The sequence below is a fragment of the Mauremys reevesii genome, linkage group 14 (genome assembly GCF_016161935.1).
Source record: "Mauremys reevesii isolate NIE-2019 linkage group 14, ASM1616193v1, whole genome shotgun sequence".
Lineage (NCBI taxonomy): Eukaryota > Metazoa > Chordata > Testudines > Geoemydidae > Mauremys > Mauremys reevesii.
The window spans coordinates 23,745,284-23,761,864 of NC_052636.1; the positions used below are offsets into that span (position 1 = coordinate 23,745,284).

The following is a 16,581-nucleotide window of genomic DNA, read 5'->3' on the forward strand; positions in this document are numbered from 1 at the left end:
CCCGCCTCCCCAAGAGACGCCCACCCCGGCTGTTCTGCAGCCAACGGCCCCCAGCAATACCCACCTCCAGGACCCACAGCCTCAGGGCTGGGCACATCACACCCACCCCCTGAAACCCCAAATCTCCAGAACCCACCAACCTCACTAGGGTACCCCTTGCCCAGCCACCCAGAGGCCTCCCCCTACCACAATCCCCCTTCAGCTGCTATCTCCCCACACAGCCCCACCCCCACCCCACAACACTGTTACCTCACAGTGCCTGAGAAGTGGATAGAAAGTGACCACCGCCCCCTGCTGGCCAGTCACACAGGCAGAGGGAGCCCCGGGGGATGTCTCTTGAACAGGAGTATGGAAGGCCTGGAGGGACAAAATAGGTAAGAAATGTCCATGGCCTGTCACTAGCAAATAATGGCCACCATGGATCCACCCCAGAGGTGGCTACATCTTAGCACTGTGGGAAGCAACCCCTCACAGAGGCCATTTGCCATGGGGTTTGGGATACTTCTCAACTCACACAGCACTCAGAGTGACCTCCTCATCCCGTGCCAGCTGGAGAAAAGAAAAGAGTCCAGCCAACTCTCCCGTTACCGGTTGGGAACCACTGATCCCCAAACAGGGGGAGGCCTCTGACTTTGATGTGTATTAAATATCTGGCTGGTCTCTTTCTTCGGCAAACATTTTAACAGAGGTAAAGGAGGGAACAAATGATTCACAAAGGAGTCGGGAAAGATGATCTCTGGGCAATTTAACCCCCTGCGACCTCCAGGATGGAGAAGAACTCAGGGCAACAGGTTCCCTCGAAGGAAGAAGTTGCTGGGATTTAGAAACACAGGGAACAGCCCCAAACCCGAGAGGATTTTTAACTGACATTTCATAATGAGATAGAAAGAGGCAAAACCTGAGCTTTGAGAGCAATGTTCAGAAATGAAAGAGAAAGGGTGGAAATCTGAGAGATTTTGGATCCACTTTGCAAATTATAGAGAGGAAAGTGGAAAATCAGAGGGATTTTATATCAGTTGTTGATAGGAGGTAAAATCTGAGTGTTTCACATGAATATCTGATAAATGAATAAAGAGGAAATGGGCAACATTTGCAAACATTTTATATCCAGGTTCAAGAATCTGAGCAAAGGTGTAAACCTGAGATTTTCTTGGTATTTTATAATTAGAGAGACAGGGGGAAATCTCAGGGCATATTCAATTAGAAATAGACAACTAGAGAGCAGTGGGGCAAATGTTTAGGGTATTTTATATGAACCTTTGAGATTTGCACAGAAAATGTGTCACAAACTGCGTATTTGATAACATGAGAGAAAAACACCAAGATATGAGGGGATTTTATATTGCTGTTAACGAACTAGTGGAAAAGGGGGACTGTTGGACTGGATTTTATACGACTGTCCAATACATAAACACAAAGTGATGGTTGCCCCACCCCCACCATTCCCATGGGCAGCAGGGAGCCCTTTGAGGAGCTGATTAAAAGGGCAAGGGAGGGGGAGCTGGAAGGTCCCTGGATAAAGGAAGGGGGCAGCAGTGGGGGACGGGCGGGTGACTGGCAACTGATGGTTGGGGGCAACTGTGTTGGTAGTTAGGGGGCAACAACTGGGAGTGGGAAACGGGGGTCTGGGCAGTCCCCATGGGGGACACGTGCGCCGCCCTTCCCTGCCCTGGCAGAGACCCGGCACCTCCTAGAATATCAGGGTTGGAAGGGACCTCAGGAGGTGTCTAGTCCAACCCCCTGCTCAAAGCAGGACCAATCCCCAACTAAATCCCCAAATGGCCCCCGCAAGGAGTCAGCTCCCAGCCCTGGGTTTAGCAGGCCAGTGCTCCAACCACTGAGCCATCCCACCCCCACTCCAGGGGCAGCCATGGGCTGGGGAATGACTCAGGGCGACAATTTCCCACCTAAACAAGGACAAATCGCTGCAGATGAAACGGGTGGGAAAATGCCCCTCACTAGAGAAGATTTTAAACTGACGTTTGAGACTCATGGGGAGATCGGGGGAAATCGGGGGACGGAGAGCTGATCATTGGAGGGGATGGGGGGGAATCGCCCCAGATTTTATAGCCCCATGTGAGACACAGAGAGAAAAGGGGCAGAACTAGAGAGAATTTGTATCGGGGGCGAGAGGCAAGTGGCACAAACAGGGACAGGATCCAATTAACCCTCCTCCCCGCTTCCCCCGCCCGCGTCCCACTGACCTTCCCCTCCCTACAACTCCGGCTTCTCCCCTCCCTGCCTGACACCCCCCATCTACCCCCACACCACAGGGGATCCACCCACCAGGCCCCAGTCTCTGCCCCCCAAATCCCACTGGGGCTGAGGCAGCTCTGAGGCTTCTCCCAGGTTCCCTGGGGCAGAGTCACTTTCCTGCCCAGCCCCAGTGCCCCCCCGGGGTCTCTCACTCCCCGGGGGGCTCCGTGGGGGGCTGGACACCAGGGATGCAGGACGGCAGGAATGGGGGCGACAGGCCTCCTGTTCCTCAGTCTCACGGCGGGACCGAGGGGGCTCGTCACTCTCCGGCTCGGGAGCGCTGGGAAGACCCGACCGTGGAGGGGCCGTCGCTGGGGGGGGGACGGCCCCGCGCAGGCGATGAGCACGTCCTTATATCACTTCTGTGGTGGGAAAAGTGCTGAGGAGATGGAACGCTGAGGGCTGGTTTTGGCGGGAAAAACCGGTTTGGACTGGTTTGAGCCTGTTCCCTGATGGTAAACAAGTCCCCTCTCAGAGCTGGAGTCCAGGGGTCAATAGTTCATATGCTCCAGATTGGATCTTATTTTAAAGCCAGTGATTTACCTCATAAACATCTTATTAACCAACTAATGGAACCTATTGAACAGTTTATACTTCTCACACCTAACAATGAGATACAAAAAAGGAACACAGACAAACCTTGTCAGTAACGGCTAATGTCCCAACTCTGCGCTTGTTGCAGGGCTGCTGCTCAGGGACGGGAACCTCCTGCCACCCCAGCCTCCAAAATCACTCAGGCTGCACTTTCTGCACGACTAGGTGCTGGCTGAGGGGGGCGTGGGAATTGGTGGCCTCTGCTGCAGGTGATGGGAATCTCAGGTATTTAAAGCCATGGCCTAGAGGAGGGAAGTGCCTAACTCCAGAATCTGCAGCTGCCTAGGGCCAGCGCTGAGGATTTAGAGTCCCTAGTGCTGCCGTTGCAAGGTTCAAGCATGCTCAGCCCTGGTATTGCCACCCCTCCTGCGGCTAGTAGCTGCAGCTGGCTAAGGCTGGCCTCTGGGAACTGGCCCCATGTCCGTAGCCAGAGAAGCTGCAGGTGGCTCTGTGACTACTGGGGCCATTAAGCTAGAGCAGCTAAAGACACTGGAGTTCACCTCAAGGAACAGAGGTCACCAGTAGGACAGGAATGTCAGGGGGAGCAGGGAAAGAGGGAGCAGGTCAGGCTGGCAGAGGGAGCTTCCAGCTGGGTGGGAGCATGTCCAAAGTGGAAAGGAAACAAATATGGGGAGAGGTGGTGGTGACCAGGTGGTGACCAGACTAGCATGTAGATGGGAGCAGAGGGAGAGAGGCTGGTGGCTTCAGATTCCCAAGGGCTAAGTCCTGTCTTTGGGGAGATGGTGTTTGCAGGTGGCTTGCTCACATGGCAGGATGGGGGCTGAGGGGGGGATCTGTCAGAACTGATCAGGTGTCTGCTGGCTTTAGAACTGTGAGCTGAGACTAGGACCACATGCCGTGACTGGTGACATGTGGGGTACTGGAGACATGGCTAGAGAAGGTCTGAATGAGGAAGGAGATAAATCTGTGGGGAGTTTCCTTGATCACTATGAAAGTTCTGCTCACTGTGGACACTGGTAAACCCACATGGGTGTACAGCTCAATGAGAAAACCCGGGGGCTGAGGGAGCTGTGTAGGGCAATGCATATAGTCATGTAGGGGTGTGTGATCAAAATGAAAAATGTCTCTGAGGTTCAGTACTGGGTATGCTATGGCACCAATGGCACTGCCCCACCAGGCCCACACTCGGAGCCCTCAGTGACTACATAGGGGCCTACAAATATGTTTGGTACCAGGACCCACAGAAGGTTAATCCGGCCCTGACGGCCTGAGCACTATTTCAGCCCCACATTTTTGGGTGGATCTCCCAGTGGGAGCTGCCGAGCCTTCCCCTGCAACACACACACACATACACACACACACCCCTCCCTCCTGGTGTTGAGAGGGGAACAGGAGAAAGAACAAAATAAGCAAGAGAAGAAGAGAAAGGAGGGAGGGAGGGAGGGATGGAGGAAAAGGTGAAATAAAAAGGACAAACCCCAATGTCCCCGGTGATTCTAAGGGACAAAATCCCAGGTGCGGAATAAAATTCTGCCTCCTTAAGCTCGTGTTTTCCATGCCTAGAATTCAACTCTCACCACATGGATCAGACTGAACAGGTTTCAAACCTCCAAGAGGCTCTTACCTTCTAAACAGGGACGGCTGTTTTCTAGTAAAATCACGAAAAGGGAAGGAGAAAACTCAAAAGAGGTTCCTCCTGGCGCTCACGTCCATGAACCCAAATACTCTCTCAGTCCTCAAAGAGAGACCCAGAGAAGGAGACTTGCTGAAGCAAAGCCACAGGGGTCTCTGAGGTTCCCCTGGCCCCTCGCCCCTGTCCTGCCTGGCTGATGTCAGCATCTCTCTGTGAGGTCACCACCTCCCCACCACCTTGGACCAATAGTCTGAGGTCCTGCCAAAGGCCTTTGTGATGTCACTGCCACACTCCTCCCTTGCTGAGCTAATGTCCTGCCCCTGGCCAGGCACTTTGCAGGTTTGAGCTACTCCCTGTGGATCACCCCACTCAAGGAGTGTTCGTTCTAGGCAGCAAGCCGGCTAGACAGGGAAACATCAGATGCTGCTCCCAATGCTGCACTCAGTTTTTCAGATATTAGTCGACTTTATGGCTAGAAGAGACCATTAGAGCATCTAATCTGACCCCCTGTGTATCACAGGCCTCCTGTAGGACACAAGAGCTACTTTTGGGGCAAACACATTCCAGAAAGGCATCTAGTCTTCATGAAATGACATCAAGAGATGGAGAATCCATCACTTTCCTTGGTAACTTGTTCCTGTGGTGAATCATCCTCGCTGTTGAATATTTGTGCCTTAGTTGTAATATGAATTTGTCTCTTTTCACCTTCCAGCCATTGGGTCTTGTTATGTCTTTCTCTGCTCGATTCAAGAGCCCTTTAATACCCAATCCTTTCTCTCCATTAAGGCACTTCAGCACTTCAATGAAGTCACCTTTCAATCTTCTTTTGATAAGCTAAACAGGTTGAGCTCTTTGAATAGCTCACTAGAAGGCATTTTTCTCCAGCCCTCAGAACATCTGGTGGCTCTTTGCTGCCCCAGCTCCAATTTCATTGATGCCGTGTCACCTCCTGTGACATTATTGACATAATCTGTAACTGTATAGATCACCGTTGTGACCACTGTTCTATATTCGCAGCCAATATTGTAGAAAGGTTGTTGTGTAAGGGGTCTATGGAGAGGTTCTGATTGGCTGATTATATTATGCTATCTTTCACTGTGTATCATTTTGTAGTTGATGTTATGAATATTGGCTCTGTGCTGCCCGTATTTCAAACTTGTGCTCTGCTTTCAGGAACACCCCAGCCAGACAAGTTGGTGTCAGTTCTGCCTAGCCTGCTTGATGGCCCATTACGGACCATCAGCTACACAATCGACCCACTGAGAAAAGGCAGATATGCCTTGTAACTCAGCAAGCTATGCAAGGACCTGCCTATGGACAGAACTCTAAGGTTTTTCTGTGCCATGTGCTTAGGGAGATGTATTTTCCATGCCCTGGTTCCTCACTGACCCAGAGAGAACAAAGGAACACGAGAACAAAAACCTTCCCCCACAGATGTGAAAGTATTTTCTTCCCTTATTGGTCCTTTTGGTCATGTTCCAACCAGATTATCTGAGCTTTTTAACCCTTTACAGGGTATTTTATGCTACCTGTAGCTATACGTTTATGACACCCTGTATATAGCAATCTGCAGAATCTGATTCTGAGAAAGGGCAGGGTGAAGGGAATCCAGCTACGGGAGAGTGAGCGCCCCTGAGAGCAGGGAAGTGACCAAGTCTCCCTGCCAGAGGGTGGAAGAGGAGGAAGAAAGGGAAAGAGGAGAGACTGAAAGGGGATAAGGAGAAATAAGTGAGGAAAGCAGCACCCAGCTCTTTTCTACTGCATCACCCCTGAGTAGATTGCTCCTGAGCTCTGGGTAGATAGCCCCCAGTGTCTCCCAGATCCCCCTGCTCCCAAGGCAATGCACATAGGGATCTCCTTCCCGCCAGGCATGATTACAAGTAGGTGCGGGTGTCACCCTTATGCCATGATTGGAGAAAGACAGCAAAGCTTGGGAACACGTGTCTGTATTTACAGTCCAGTGTGACAATCCCGGCTCCAGGAGGGGTTTGTTCTCTGCTCCTGCTGGATGGGCACCGAATGGGGCAGTAACAGGTCTATGTCAGTTTTTGTTGCTCCTCATTCCTTAACTTAGAACAGTGTGAAATGAAGAAAATGGAGAGTGAATTAAAGGGAAATAGACAAAGAAAAGTTCCAGCCTCCATTGCTTATTGAAAGAAATGACTCAATTTCCCAGTTACTTATTTTATTAACATGAACAAATAAATCCAAGAGCGCACGTCACTAAGGCTAAATGACTATAGACACCGCTCCGCTAAGGGTTAAGCAACACAGTGATAAAGTTCAGGTCAAATCAGGAAATCAATGAGTTAACAAGGATATTGCGCTGGAATCAAGTCGTCAATTTAGTCCAACCATCAGATTAATACAGCAGAAAAACCAACCCCTATAAATCCTAAAAGAGCAACCCAAGAAGGCAGGTGCACATTTAGTGATGCCGAAACCCCAATCAGAGATTTTGACCCAGGCCTTGCAACCCAGATTTACCCAGCTGAATATTTCAATACCGAAACCAAATCATTGCTGACATTTAGCCCACAACCTCAAAGCTAATTAGTGAAAACTAAGGAGAAAACTATTCTGTAGCTAATACTTCTCCTCGCCCTAAAATACATACAGACCTTAAGAGACACATTAGTAAAAGAATTCAAATAGCTCTCGCTGAACAATATGTATCTGACCACTCAATTCCTTGCAATGCTTGCACAGGTGAGGAGCATGCGTTCTGTCATTCCATAGGGCAGGGTTTTAAGGCTATCAAATAGAAAGACTGGGAGGTCTCCAACTTCATAAAAAGAAACAGACGAAAAAATAGAAAAGGGAACAAAACGTTTCTAAGATAATAAGGGGTTGGATCTCTGCACCTCTCGGGCTTTGGATTCGCCCGGAGTAGGAACTGTAACTGCAGTTTAGGAACCAGGTACTGGCACAGATTTCCTCTCTCTCAAGTGCAGGGTGTGACCTATGTCTCATTCTCTCTGTCTCCCATTGGGTGATGGGACCATGAGTGAGAATGAGGAGGGGAAACCCCAGCAGGAAGATGCTGAGGAATTAGAACCACCTGTGCTCTATTTTCACATTAATTTTTCAAAGAAGCAGGAGGCAGAGAGGTGATACAAATGCATTAGACTCAAGAGAAAAACTAACGACAGGTCTACACTAGGAGGGGGGATTGATCTAAGATACACAACTTCAGCTATGGGAATAGCAGAGCTGAAGTCGACGTATGTAGGTCGACTTACCTCGGCATTTTCACAGCGCTGAGTCGACTGCTGCTGCTCCCGTCTACTCCGCTTGCGCCTCTCGCGGTGCTGGAGTACCAGAGTCGACGGGAGAGCGCTCAGGGATTGATTTATCATGTCTAGACTAGATGTGATAAATCAACACTAATAGATCGATCGCTACCCGCTGATCCGGTGGGTAGCATAGACCTGCCCTAAGAGACCAAACCACAGACTCTGGACTCAGCATTCAAGTATCCTGCAGTCTGAACTTCGCATCTGATACATTCCCTCATTGGCTACCATTGTTTGGCCAGCAAGGAAGTGCTCCTTGTCCAACAAGGCAGCCAGATTGGGACCCATAGGCATGGAATGGCTCTGAAGGAATCAGCTGTTTCTCTCTGTGCTTCATCTAACTTTGGAGTCAGATGGTAAAAGACAGTTGAGCCCAGTTTAATCATGGCGTCCTTTAGGATAGTGATCAATGCCACTTAACTAGGGAGCAGGATTCTAAAAACACCATAGCTTCCACATCTGGGGTGAAAATCAATCACCACTACCTGCAATTTCTACCTGAGCTCTTGTCAAATCTTTGACCTTACTTGGAGTAATTTTACACTTCTCTGGCGTAGAATTCTTCACCAACCACACAACAGATCAGTAGCGACAGTGAGGTACAACTCCCCCTACTGTGCCCTTTTATTTCTTTAATCTGGTGGTACAGATTTAAATTACGAACTAAATTCAGGTGCGGCTTAGAATCCCTGTAAGATACCAAATGTCAGGTCTCTATTAAAAATAGGTATCTTTCTGCAGCTCTATCACATTCAACATGGGTTTCAATTTCTACACATTTGCAGCATCTCCCAGCGGTGAGCTGAACAGAAATGTCACCTCCATTTTTCCCCATCTCTACCTAGAAAGGGATTGCATTTCCCAAATAATAGGCAACATGCACCTGATTAGGAAGGAGATCTCTTCAGGAGCGATAGGGCCTGGGCCACAACGGCTTTGGGAGCCCAATGCATGGGTATTTTGCTTAGTTCCAAGTCATTTACTAGGGTATCATCTTCCCAGCCCTTTAGAAAAAAGATTGACCTAACCAACTGCACAACAGGGGGATTGGGATGGTGATTGGGAATAGGGTAAGTCAGAGGGATTCCCTTATCTCCTATTGTTACAGAGGGTGAAATGACATTTTCCCCTATCCCTGCCCTGTTCCTGCTCTTTGTTATAGTTCAATATAGTTTAAGTGAGGAAAATGGTAGTAAAAATATCTGCTCCCCAGCACAACCTGAACCAACATCAGAGCAACAGGGAAATGAAACAATTTGTTCCCAAAGGGGGAACTCGATGACTAACAATTGCTGTGAAAAGGGGGAACAGTATAACCGTGATGCTCAGGGTTTGTTTAGACTAGGAAAAGTGATGCAGTTTAGGTCAGGACAAGGGGAAACCTAATGGCAGCCACTGCACCTGGGCTGCATCTGCTCTACAGCTATAATTGTCTTTTTACACCAAGATCACTAGCAGGCAGCCAACGCCATGTACAGTCCTAGTGGATGGAAGGCACAGGTAGTTTTTGCCTCAGTGTAGCTTGTTGGGAATCAAACCTCTCCCCCACCTGGAGCTGATGGAGCTTGGCTGTTATCAGTGGTAGCAGATGACAGAACAAGGAGCAATGGTCTCAAGTTGCAGTGGGAGCCATCTAGGTTGGATATTAGGAAACTAATTTTGCTAAGGTGGTGGTGAAGCACTGGCATGGGTTACCTAGGGACATGGTGGAATCTCCATCCTGAGAGATTTTTAAGGCCTGGCTTGACAAAGCCTGGCTGGGTTGATTTAGTTGGGGTTGGTCCTGCTTTCAGCAGGGGAATAGACTAGATACCTCCTGAGGTCCCTTCCAACCCTGATATTCTATGGTTCTATGACATACACTCCTACGACTCAATAGAAAAGATCATAGGACTGACCCCAAAGAAGGGTGAGCTGGAAAAGGCAGAAGCAGGCAACTCATCTGGGGGAGCTGAGCTACTACAGTGAAGATGGTGCAAAGATCACTATGTGGGAATTAGCAAATGTGATTTAAAAAAAGAAAATCTTTGCTCAGCCCTAGTCAAGGCATTTATTACAGTTCTCTCTTACGTGGATTTTCTGATGCCTGGTAAGGTGTGAGCTCCAACTGAAGCTTTTCCCGCACTCAGAGCACGTATAGGGCATCTCCCCTGTGTGGATTCTCTGATGTGATATGAGGGCTGAACTATCAATGAAGTGTTTCCCACACTCAGAACATCCATAAGGTTTCTCACCTGTGTGGATTCTCTGATGCGTGATAAGGGCAGAGCTTTGATTGAAACATTTCCCGCACTCAGAGCGCATGTAGGTTTCTCTCCAGTGTGGGTTCTCCAGTGTGTGATAAGGGTAGAGCTCTGACTGAAGCTTTTCCTGCACTCGGAGCACATGTAGGGTCTCTCTCCTCTGTGCATTCTCTGATGAGTGACAAGGTTTGAGCTCCCATTGAAGCTTTTCCCACACTCATGGCACGTGTCTCTTCCAAGTTGATTCTCTCGTGTGGAATAAGGTCTGAGAGGCTACTTAAGTTTTCTTCTGACCTCTGAGTCTCACAAGCTGTTTCTTTTTCTGGGAGTGCACAACTCCGGAAACATTCCTTTGGATCTTCCTGACAACGTTCCATGTGGTTCTACTTGCTCAGCATCTTCCTGCTGGGGTTTCTGCTCCTCATTCTCACTCACCATCCCAACACCCGATGGGACATTGAGCGAATCAGACATAGGTCACTCCCTGCACTGGAGAGAAAGAAAATCTCAGAGAGAGGAATGGAAAAGGGATGAACAAACCAAAATATGCGGGAGAGATCAAACCTATCAGGAGCTGGTTTTCCCCAAACCCTTCCCCAGAGGAGAGAGGAAGGGATCAGCTTTAGTTCGCATCTCACCAGAACACTCTGGGAAAAGCTACATTGGGCAGGGACCTGCTGCCACTTGTCAGAGTATAGGTGGGAAGCCATGAGTCACATCTGCCTAATGATTCCACATCTGAAGGGAACAATCCTGAACTTGGACAGCTCACAGGGTCTTTGTAGGGCATCCCAAATGTTTCCTGCATTCCCGCACAGTTGTTGAGTTGGTTTAACCAATTCCCTACCTGTGAAGGCAGCTCTCGGGAGCACTTCTTTCTCAGAGCCCTGGAGATCTGGGACCCATGGCTCTTCCTCTCGTTCCAGCTGTGAGATCACATCAGGTTTGGAATCTGGAAGCTCTACTCCAGGCAAAGAAAACAAGGGAGGTCAGTGGAATTTGTGGGATACTTGTCACAAGGAATAGTCCATGGTTTTACCCCCAGCTCATTTTTAAGCAGTAACATCCCAAGGCCAGCTTCCTTGGCTCAAAGTGGCAGGAGAGCTGTTAATCATATTCATTACCTTAGTGTCTAAGAACCAACTAACAGTGGGTCCCCATTGTGCTAGGCAAAGTACAAACAGAGAATAGTAGATGGCCCATGCCCTGAAGAATTTACAATCTAAATAGACAAGACAGACACAGAACGGGGGAAGGGTTAGAACCCACTGTTAGAATAGAGATATTCAGGCCTGCCTATAAAGCCTACAGTTTAAGAACTTAGGGGTATTTTTATCACTTAGCTAGTTACAGGGGTATAAAAACAAAGAAACAAAATCACTGTCTGTATTTGTAAGGGTCTTCTCTTACTGTGACCATCTGAGGCCTTGTTCTTAGGCTAAGGCCTTTGGCTAAGCAGCAGAGGCAGCCATAAGCTGGGTAGCGAAGGTCACATCCTCACATCCCAAACCAATCACACTGAAATAAGGTGCAATTGGGCTGTAAGGAAGATGATCCTGTCCTGACAGCGCCCATCACCACCAGATAAAGAAACAGATCGTAAGATGGTTAAAGAAAACTTAGTTTGACAGCAGCTGGTCTGGCAAGAAATCACTTCTCAATGGCTGTGAAACTCTCATTTCTGTATTGCTTTATATTTATGTCTCACAATTTTCCATTGTTAATCTGTCTGATTCTCTAATTGTTTCTCTCTGCTGTATAATTAATTTTGCTAGGTGTAAGTTAATTAGGGTAGTGGGATACAATTGGTTAGAGAATTATGTTACAATCTGTTAGAATTGGTTCATTAAATTTCAGTTCAATGATTGGTTAACGTATAGCTGAGAATATTACTATATAAACAGGATGGGGAAGAGAAATTGGAATCATGTTTGTTAACAGGGGGGAACGTGGAACAGGAACACAGGCAAGGCTCTGCGGCATCAGAGCTGGGAAGGAAACACTGGGGAACAGACTCTATGGGCGTATAGAGACAAGCCCGACTGGTGTGAAGGGCTTCGGAATATGCTTGCTTGGAAACTAACCCCAATAAACGTGGCATTGTCTGCGCTTCGGACTTCTGGTCTTTTTCTGCTTGCTGTCTGCGTGACAAGAACCAGGGAAGCGGAGGCCTCTAACATACCTGACATGACCTGATAACTAAGAGGTGAGCTTTTAAGGAAGGTTTTAATACACGTTGGAAATGATCAGGGATTCCCATGAGCACTGATGAGTGGACCATGCAAAATATGCATTTAGATCCTTGTCTTGTTTTATATCCTTTCCCCATTAGGCACACTGTCATGGATCCATGGGATCTGTGCAATGCCTGGGCTTTTAAACAGTCCTTGCAAAGCCTCTGGCTTCAACACTCCTACTTCAACCTGTGAGCTCTGCCAGCAGGTCCAGCTGAACGACACTCCTGTTCAGTGACTGTTCCTCAGTCAATGCACAGAGCAAGTTTTGCTGTGGCACTGGGCAGACTGTTAAAACATAGCAGGGTTCATTAGTGAACCAAAACACAGCACTGGAAAGTCCTTAGATTAGCACAGGGAAGCGAAGAAGACAATATAGTCCATACTGGCCAATGCCCTTGAGCCAGGCTGCTGTAGAAAATGCTTTGGTTTCCTTTCACTGTGCCTGTCCATTTGTCTTTGCTCCAGTAGAGCTCCCTGCGTCTGCGAGCCCAGTTCTTCCTGCTCCCAAAAACATAACGAGTCCATGTAGCTAAGCGGAGATCCTCCCATGGACAGGTGACAATCATTCCCTTGTCTCTGTCGGGTATTCCATTGATGTAGGTTGGTCCCAGCCTGTCCTTAATGGCCCATTCATATCACCCCATGACAGCTACGTGACAAAACACCTCATGTCTCCTGCTCGTTCTAATCACAGCAATACCAATCACAGAGGGAAACTGAGGTGTGTATTGGCATCATACAAGTATCACCAAAAGTCCCATCTCTATCACACACACACACTGCTCTCAGCCCCTGGAGAGAAAGCAAAGCACAGGAACTGGACGTTAGTCCAGTGAACACAGTGGAGGACAAGCTGCAATCCTCACACCCTGATCAAAAAAGGAGAGGCATGTGAGTCCCTATCCAAGCGCGTGCCCGGGATGACAAGCAGCCGCGGGGCCGCCCTGGATGTCCCTGTGAGGCGGCGTCAGGCAGCATTCGGTGGCTTGTCTGCGGGAGGTCTGCGGTCCGTGGATTCGGCGCCAATTCGGCGACGGGTACATTATGTAGATTGATCCTTGCCTATGATTTCAATTATAACTGTCTCCATTCAATCAAGTTTCTGTGTTTCACCAAATTTCATCTTCTCCATTAACTGTGAGTAGCCATGTACAAGGGCAAGTTGTGCCCCAATACGTCATCTTATAGGTGTAAAAATTGCACAGGCTACACCACCAGCCTGTGACGTCATCAACAAAGTGCCCATTTGTGCCTGGGTAGGGGCCCTGCTGTGGGAGGGAGGATGCAGCAAGGACTCAGGATCGGTGGTCGGGGTCGCTGTGCACAGAGATGGGGAGGTTATACGGGGAGGGGTGTAATGAGTGGGAGAGGGAGGTCAAGAGTTAAAATAATATTTGGGGAAAACATGTATATAAGTGAAACTGAACAGAAAGAAAACTGGAGTGCAGGCTCTAAAACAACAAGGCTTGGGTAGGGATTCAGGGTTAAAGGTCTGGGATCCTCCACAGCTCTAGATCCCCAAACCTCTCCTCCCTCCCACTGATCCACCCAGCCCACTTCCTGGGTGCCCTTCCCCCACACTCCCCTCCCCTTCTTCCCTTTACTCTCAGCCAGCACCACCTCCTGGCACCTTGGAAGCTTCTTGTGTTCCCTCCTCGTCTCTCACAACCTCCTCCCTCCCTGCTGCTTCTTAGCTCTATCCCTGCACACACCCTCCCCATGTCCTGGCACCCCAAAATTAGCTACTCCCCCACCCCTTCTCCTCGTCTCACAAGGCTCTGTTCTCCTTTCACCTTTGGGCTTCTGAATGACAATGTTATACTCTCTTCTATCAAAAGAGGAGCTCATCTGACTGTCACACAAGCCAGGCATCGGTCACACACCTATTTACTCAATTTAGAATTCTACATGAGGCATATTTTCCTCTTAAATTGAGGGAAAGGCATTAAAGCTACAGTTATTAATGTTGCCAATAAGGACACATTAAATGCAATTTTAAAATGACTGATGACAAATGTCTAAAAATTATTCTAGTGGGTGGGAGATGAGGCAAAAAAGGGGGGGCAAGGAAACTTGTCAAAACTTTTATGACAAATGAAGGTACAAAGTTACTACTACTCAGGTTCTTTAGAGACCCCACAGCTTCTAATAACCCAGGGGACAGGACTCCTTACCCAGCGAGGTCACCGTCTCATAGTTCTCCTGCATGACATCCCTGTAGAGGGCTCTCTGAGCGGGGTCCAGCAGAGCCCACTCTTCCCTGGTGACATACACAGCCCCCTCCTCGAGGGTCACCGGCCCCGGAACGAGCCAGACTCCTACCCTCCGTACCTGCTGCCCCACTCACAACCCCACCCTCATGGGGGAGAGGAGCCAATCAAATGGGAGCTCTGGGTGGCTCACAGGCAGAGTCCCACCCCCACCCCGCTCCGAGCATCCAGGAAACGCCAGAGGAGGGACAGGCGAGAGCCCCTTGTCTCTCCCAGCAGATCCATCCCCCCACTAGCCACAGACGGACACAGGAGATGGAGGCCCTGGCAGGTGCAGGGAGAGCTCGCTGGCAGGAGCCCAGCGCTGTTCTCATTGTGAAGAGCTGGACGGGGCCAGACTCAGTGGGGGCAGATGACATGACGGTCCAGGGGCCTTGCTGAGGGTGCCTCCAACAGGGGTGTCCTGTCTCTCCTCCCCCCACTTCTCTTCAGCTGTCTGCCCCTGCAGCTCTTTCTGCAGCCCTGCCCCCCCCACTTGGAGCTGCCCCGGCCAAGCTGCTCCCAGGCGCTTCCTGTGCTGTGCGGGAGGAGGGTGGCCCCACCCTCCTGCCTTTGGGCCCAGTCTCTGCTGAGCTGAGGTGGGGACAGGAGTCTGTGCTGCTGCTTCTGGTCAGGAGTGGGGCTGCTGGCCCCTGCTGCCGTGTGAGCAGGCCTTCGGACTAGTGAGTGCCGCTGGGCTGGAAGTGACAGCGGGTGTGTCTCACTCCTCCCCACACACACCCCACCACAGACACTTCAGTTACTGTTGTTACTTCCTTTTACTTCCTGTCAAAATGCACAAAGTACATATAGTCTCTGTAATTTTATTCTTTCACATTCAGTCAGGATGACAGTGCTGGTAGTTTAGCTTTTAATGGGTCTGTGGATTTCATCATTTTATTTCTGTCTTATGCTTAAAGTCAGTTCTCTGAGTAACGAGTTCTAAAATGCCTCACCTGTCCTGGCTGGAGTAATTCTCATTATTACTGTTATTGCCGTATTGTGATTTGTCATTCGTTATTTAAAATGTTACTAGCAAATAACAGACTGTACATTTTGCATCAAATAATAGAATGTACATTTTGCATATGCTTACCTTAGGAGGGCTCGTTTAAAAAATAATTAGCTAAACTCAAAACTTCAGACACTGTGCAGATGAAGATCACTTATCTTCAGACTGTGTTTTTAGTCTGTGACGAAGAAGAGAGTGGGGAGGACTGAGCTGGGGATGTTGCGGGAGTTTTACTGGGACTGTCTGCATTGGGGATGGGATATCAGGGTGTGACTTCACTTGAGGGCGATAGCTGAGCATGTGACCTGAGTCCAGCGGGGAAGGGCCCAGGTGACACCTTCTGCCCGGGAAACTGGACAAAGGCTGGAGGAGGAGCCGGGGTGTGGCTGGAGGAGACGGCTGGAGTGGGGTTTCAGTTTGGAGCTGGCTGGGGAAATGGAGGAGGCCAGAACCGGGTCTGGCTCCTACACCCCAAGATGGACCTGACCAAGGGGTCCTGTTGACTGTACCTACAAGCTCTGCTTGGAACTGTGTTCCTGTCATCTAATAAACCTTCTGTTTTACTGGCTGGCTGAGAGTCACGGTGAATGGCAGGAAGTGGGGGAGGTGCAGGGCCCTGTCTCCCCCAAACTTCATGGTACAGTTATATCTGGAAAGTAACTTAAAATTTCTATGAAAATAAATGCAGCTTCAAGTATGATACTAATAGCAGTGATGGAGTCAAATGTTAGTGAGTCACATAAATGATTGTGATCAGTAAACATAAATGCCAAAATAACTAGGAAAATAATTTCCTGTTCTTAATTAAAGAGAAAAAACCTTAATCACATATATAAAATTAAGTAAATACGTTGTCAGTGGAGTTAAAAACAATTGACTAAAATAGAGAACATAATGGCAGTAACACAGAGTGTGTCTGTTAAATAAAATCTGCTTCCTTTCTCTATTTTTATTTCTCTCTACTAAAGATAGGGTGCAAAGTATCAAATGTGTGTTTCCGATACCTGCGTCAAAACTACAGAACTGATACCTCAAGGCTTGGGATAGGGAATATCTTGCTCTATTATCTCCTGATTGTTCTAAATTTACATTTTAAAGTT

The 16,581-nt window shown here is 48.7% G+C and overlaps 1 pseudogene; it reads right to left on the reverse strand.

Annotated features, from left to right (window-relative positions):
* Positions 1-7,030: 7,030 nt before the first annotated feature.
* The window catches only part of LOC120381560, a 288,979-nt pseudogene continuing 279,428 nt past the window's right edge, over positions 7,031-16,581 (reverse strand).